At 44.7% G+C, this 6,751-nt stretch overlaps 1 pseudogene; it reads right to left on the bottom strand.

Moving 5' to 3' along the window:
- Nucleotides 1-2,351: 2,351 nt before the first annotated feature.
- Nucleotides 2,352-6,441, bottom strand: LOC110504041 (annotated as a pseudogene).
- Nucleotides 6,442-6,751: the final 310 nt, after the last annotated feature.

The raw sequence follows: 6,751 nt of genomic DNA, 5'->3' as shown, positions 1-6,751 counted from the left end.
GCAGCTGCCCTTGCCAAGCTCCGATGGGTTCCGCAACAGAATGACAATCGCCCGCTTCATCTGTTCGCTGTCATAGATGGAGCAGGAGGCACCGGCCCATTTCACCAACACAAAGCAGTTCACAAAGTCCCCTACTGCATATTATGCTCAATCTTTCCATCCTATATCACTAAAAAAGACGATCTATCTCCTAATCATTATCCAAAAGCTTCTGAATGCAACACTGTCATTGTTGCATATGTCTCTTGTACGTGAGCCCATTTTGTTGGCCACGTGACCACTGGATGATGCAATTTAGATTCCTCCCTCTCTGTGGTTTTAATTCAGTTCCACAAGGCCCTCATAGATCTGGCTGATAACTGTTTATGAGAACTGCTCATAACCATATCCCACAGAATACCCATTGTGCAGCATCCACAGAGCCCACATCACAGGGCTGCATAGGAACACTTGTGTGACATCCTCTATGAGACCTGGGCACCGCATGCCTCCTGTATTACGTCACAATAAAGACCAGGCTGAGCACTGTGGATGTGTGGGGCTGCGGAAGGGGCTGGCAGTGGATGTCATATACTGCACAGCGGCCCGGGAGACGCTGTCCTACTAGGAAGCATCTGCTGTGTGACCTGGCTGTTGTGACTATTCTGAGTTCAGGAGGATTTCTGTGGTAATGTATTGAGGAAAATCTGGAGGTAAAACATACAGTAGACCTACAAACTTGCCACAACATGCTACGATCTGACCTCTGGTTGGCTAGTTTGCCTCTTCCTCATGCCACCTCTCCCATTCACCATTATTGCAAACCTGGAAGTTCCTGAAATTAGCTACAAATGAGGCATAAGAATTATGTTACAATTAGGATTTAGGTTACAGCTTGGTTTAGGCTTAGTTAGGGTATTGGTAAAGTGGATAAATTGCTTATTGCTGCCCAAAAACAGCGCTTGCCTCTAGAAATTAGGATAACGTCTGCGATAATGCATGGAGGACAATTATAAGGCCTTCTCTGAGATCTGGACTGCAGTGTAGCACAGCCAACACATAAACCTGCTAATTTCAGTGGCATATAGACAGAATGGAACATAATGACATGGCATGGCATGAGACACACACACATGCACCCACAGTGAAACATTTTGTTCTGCTTACTGTAATGGGCACATGGAAAATAACATACACAGAAACACACAGACAAAGCACTGTGGACAGAGATGCTCTGTACCAGGAGAGATTCCTGGACTCCTGCCAGCCTTGATGCTCCTTTCTTACACGTACGCCGAACCAGAGCAAGGCTAGAGGAGGGAAAGAAGAGGACCATTTGGAAGAGAGACAGAGAGGAACAGGCTAAATTGTTTTTGTATATAGACTGGAGATGAGTAAGGATGTGTGATGGTTTGGTATAACATGTATGTGTGTGAGAGCCTCAGAGGTATAGATAAGTGAATTGGTGTCCCTTGTATAACATGTGATTTGATGTGCGGGTTTGATCATGTTTAATCAAACCCATCTCAGAGGGGTGACCCATCCTCTTCTGGTTGTACCGAGTAGATGTGTGTGTGCATGTGCCACCTTCATAGAACTGAAAAAAGGCATACCTACCTAGAGGTCATGCAGTGGCTTGCAAAAGTATTCACCCCCTGTGGCATTTTTTATAATTTGTTGCCTTTCAACCTGGAATTAAAATTGATTTTGGAGGGGGTTGTATTATTTGATTTACACAACATGCCTACCACTTTGAAGATGCAAAATATTTTTTATTGTGAAACAAACAAGAAATAAGACAGAAAAAACAGAAAACTTGAGCGTGCATAACTATTCAGCCCCCCAAAATTCAATACTTTGTAGAGCCACCTTTTGCAGCAATTACAGCTGCAAGTCTCTTGAGGTATGTCTCTATAAACTTGGCACATCTAGCCACTTGGATTTTTGCCAATTCTTCAAGGCAAAACTGCAAAACTGCTCCTGCTCCTTCAAGTTGGATGGGTTCCGCTGGTGTACAGCAATCTTTAAGTCATATCACAGATTATTCTCAATTGGATTGAGATCTGGGCTTTAACTAGGCCATTCCAAGACATTTAAATGTTTCTCCTTAAACCACTTGAGTGTTGCTTTAGCAGTATGCTTAGGGTCATTGTCCTGCTGGAAGGTGAACCTCCGTCCCAGTCTCAAATCTCTGTGAGACTGAAACAGGTTTCCCTCAAGAATTTCCCTGTATTTAGCGCCATCCATCATTCCTTCAATTCTGACCAGTTTCCTGATGCTGTCACCACAATGCTTCACTGTGGGGATGGTGTTGATGAGAGGTGTTGGGTTTGCGCCAGACAAAGCATTTTCCTTGATTGCCAAAAAGCTACATTTTAGTCTCATCTGACTAGAGTACCTTCTCCCATATGTTTGGGGAGTCTCCCACCTGCCTTTTGGCGAACAACAAACATGTTTGCTCATTTCACTTGACCAATTTGGACTATTTTGTGTATGTCCATTACATTAAATCCAAATTAAAATCCATTTAAATGACATGTTGTAATGACAACAAAATAGGGGTTTGAATACTTTTGCAAGGCACTGTACCAACAAGACACCTAGTGTATCGCTTATCCACAAGCCCTATCAGACCGGCATCACCAGCTGTTTATCCCATCACCAAATAAACATGCTTGGCCTATTCTGGAGCACAACATCTAATTTCCTTGTGCAACCTAATCTAATGTGATATAGCCATGCTGGTGTTTCAAGGGTAAAGGGAACCCACTAATGGTTGTTGTGAAACTCTGTCTACACTGCCCCTCAGTGGTGGAAAGGGGGAATGACTGCTATGGGCACACACTTCCTCTTGACACAGCTCCGAACCTTGTACACTATTGCATGACTGAAAGTCTTGTTGCATGTTAAGTTCATCATCTTACTCTATGCAGTCTCAATTCTGCACCTCATTACACCCTCCTTTTATTATACATAGGCAAGATCTGAACCGCTCCTTCCTGTTAGAATAGAGGTCACACAACAAAATACAAATAAATTATACATTTTGAAATATTACACATGGTTTAATCTCCTCATGGGCAGACGCACATAACATTAATTGTTGCAGACAGAGACGGTGATGGAGCTGCCGACCTGTTTCCGCCACTGGTTCTAGTATGATTTCTCTTTCGTCTACCCCAAGAACTTAATCGAGTAGCTGGCGCAAGATTTCAGTTCTGGGTTGCCGAGATTACATATGGGTAAAATACAACGTTGCAAACAAAATCTATATTCTTCCTGACTCAAATATCTTTGATTTGATCTGGATTGATGGAGTTCCTGCGTGCTTACTTCATGTCTCCTCAGAGCAGACTAGGAGGCACAACCCTCGGCTTATGGAAGTCGAGCGAGGAGGACATCCTGTATTTCTATCGGATGTAGGGGTATCTACCATCATCCTGTTGATGCTCGTAGTGCATTTTGGGATAGACGTACCACATTACGACTCCTGAGGGGTTGATGGAGACGGTGAACTCTGTGGTGGCAGACAGTCCGCTCAATGTTTTCCCAGGGAACACGTCATAAGCCTGAAAGATATAGAAGAGTACAAATGTAGAGGTACAACACTGTGTCACTTACAAAAACACAGCCCACAGCTCAAACTTCCACTTCCCTCAACAGGAATAAATACAGTCATCATGCGCTGGAAGAAATCGAGTCGGCATGCACTACAATGTGGTTGGAGAGAACTAGGAAAGGAATCAGGAAAGAGGAGCACACCTGCTGTGTAGTTTAACTTGGCCAGGGAGGTGTGGCAGTGATAGACCATGTCTTGGCAACGGCTGAGGGACACCAGAGCACTAGCCGACTGGGAGAGGGGCCACCAGTACACTTCAACATGACCTCCTCTCCTGTAAAAAGGAGAGTGACATACAAACAAAGAAAAGGAGAGTAAACAGTGAATTTCGTGCAGAGACCGTGGTCTAGTGATAATGCTCCCAGCCAGTCACATACTCTACTACCAATCGGTGACCAGGGTTCAGTCCCCTTCCTACTGTTCTCCCACTTGCCTGTCTCCTAACTGTCTGAATGAAGTGAATTTCATACGGCCAGAATTTATCTATGTGACTCATAAACAAATGTGTAATTTTGTCATTGAGGGTCACCTGTAGCAAGCGTCTTCCCTGGACGCCCATAGGATCCTGGTTGATGGCGATGGCAGCTCTGTTTTGCATGATGGCCCTGGCCTCACTGCTTAGGGTCCGAGGGTTGTTAGACATAATGAGAGGTGCAGCCATGATCGCCCAAAGAGCCATCTGAGAGCGTGATTGGTCCACACTGAGGCCAACGTTTCCTATGATCAGCTGGGAGAGAAAAATGATAAATATGTAAGGTTAATGAGATGTACAACAATGTGAATAAATGTAAATAAATAAAACAATGTGAGCAGAGTGACTCCTAGTCCCTTCCAAATGCAGGAACAAGGTTAATATTGGCAAGATAGGTGTAGGGGTAAGAGCGACGCTTGGCAATAACAGTGGACAATCAGCAAGTAATGTATACAGGCGTCAATAAATGTAAGATACAGAACAAAGTAAATGTGAAATTGGGTGAAAACTCTACCAATACAATTGTGAGGAGAGTACAGTATTAGACGTGAACAGAGAGGAGAGCACAGAAAGAAGGACAGAGGGATTGGTGTAAGTAAGGGTCAGACAATGGTCGGACGTAGGACAGACAGCGGACAGACCATGTCAGGATCGTTCCAGCGTCCAGGGCCGGCTTCAGGCTGCAGTATCCCTGGTTGTCAAAGAACCAGTCTGTAATGTCTTGCACACTGTCCCATGAGTCCTGAGTGTCATCATAGTTACGCCACAGGTTACAGATCTCCCCCAGCAGAGTGTAATTCACCTGCAGAAAAAAAGAGACATGGACCCTGTGAGTGTTTGTGAGCAATACAAATACATTTACATACACCTTGATTTGTTTCTGACAGGGTGCTAATGTTGTAATGACATTAGATTTGATACTGTTGCCTGTCTTTATGTCTTTGGAAGACTTGTTTTTTTCCCCTGAAGGATCAGGATAATCGTCAAACAACTCGAATCAAGAATGATCTGAGTGATGGATCAAACGTGACGGAGCAACAGTTTGTCATCTAACTACAGCAGTGCTGTCCCGGAATACCTGTAACCATGCGAAAGTAGCCCATGCGAGAAACAAAACAACTAATGGAATCATTGGGAATATGACAATGAATGGAGCATTATTCAAAGAGAATAATAATCCGTTACCTTTTCCTCCAAGCCATAATTGTTATTGTAAAACCAAAAATCTTTGCAGCACATAGCTATTCACTAATCCTTGTTTTTTCCCCCCCATCTCCTTCCGTATTTTATTATTTTCATGACAGCACAGTAGGAAACAAAGGGAGACAGGTATGTACAGTACAGGGAGACAGAGAGGAAGGGCACAGACAGTCAGCCGAGCCGGGGCTCAAAACCCGTCACCAGGGGGGGGATGTGTGGTCCCTTATTTTTTTTATTGTGTCACTGGTAGCATAATGAAACACACACTGGGAGGGAGTCCACCCCGATAGGCTGGCCAACTACAGGAGTAGCCAATTGGACAGCCTGTTGCATTCAAAGCCTTGGACATGAGAGGGTAACCTGTATGTCAGGAGAACAATAAAAATCTACTCTATGCCCCTCTGAGTCTATTTCCCTCTACCCTCTCTTGCACCCATCTCTTTAAATACCACCACGCCAGGATACCAAAGGACCACCAATGCTGATACACTCTATATAGTAACTCCCAATGTACAGTTGCAGTTCACCCTCAAGATTCACACACCCTTCTGTTGCTACTCTTCATTGGAGTAGCAGCCATCCAACTTCCGGAAGTTCACACCCCAACTAGCGGACGTCTGGGCATCAGTCTCAATCTTGTCCAGCGTGGTGCCAAGGTACCCTCCACAGGTGTGTGTGTGTGCCCAGGTCCCCATAGATGGCCAGCTTCAGGCCGCGGTCATGGAGGTACCTCGCCAGCTTGGCAATGCCCCCAGGGAATCTGGGGTTTTAGAGATGGCAGTGAAGTAATGAATCTCATACCTAATACTGTCCGTTCATAATGCTGTAGTAGATAAGACCTCAAACTCAAGTCAATGTCCTTTATTAACCCATGCTAAGGTATTCATTACAAGCAGCACAGTTTTAGTACACAAGATTTACAGTCTTTAATTAAGGTTGAATGGGAATAAGAGAAGGAAGAGGAATGCCAAAAATAGAAAGGGTAAGGAAGAGGTAGAAGGCCAGGAAATAAGGAAGAAAATCAAAGATGGAGGGAGTTAGGCGGAGAAGAGTGGGAGAAAGGCCAACCTTTGTGGGTCAGGCTGCAGCCGTCCATCTTTATCCAGGAGCAAGGAGGACCAACAGTCATCTATCATGACATGATCATATCCCATCTCTTTCCACCCATCTTCTGTTACGGTGCGTGAATGAGGACCCAAAAGCGAATTAACGTAAACAGAGCTTCTTTAATAACAAAACAAAACGTAGGCTCAGATGGACCGGCAGGTTCCGACAGGACAGGACAAGGTTGCAGCAAACATGACGATAGTCTGGTTCAGGCATGAACAACACAAACAAGAATCCGACAAGGACAGGAGCAGGAACAGAGAGAGATATAGAGACCTAATCAGAGGGAAAAAGGGAACAGGTGGGAAAAGGGGTGACGAGGTAGTTAGGAGGAGACAAGGCACAGCTGGGGAAAAGAGGGGGAGAAAAGGTAA

This window comes from Oncorhynchus mykiss, chromosome 3 (genome assembly GCF_013265735.2).
Source record: "Oncorhynchus mykiss isolate Arlee chromosome 3, USDA_OmykA_1.1, whole genome shotgun sequence".
Lineage (NCBI taxonomy): Eukaryota > Metazoa > Chordata > Actinopteri > Salmoniformes > Salmonidae > Oncorhynchus > Oncorhynchus mykiss.
Note: the sequence above shows the minus strand (reverse complement) of the source record. Positions and strands in the feature narration are given on the sequence as shown.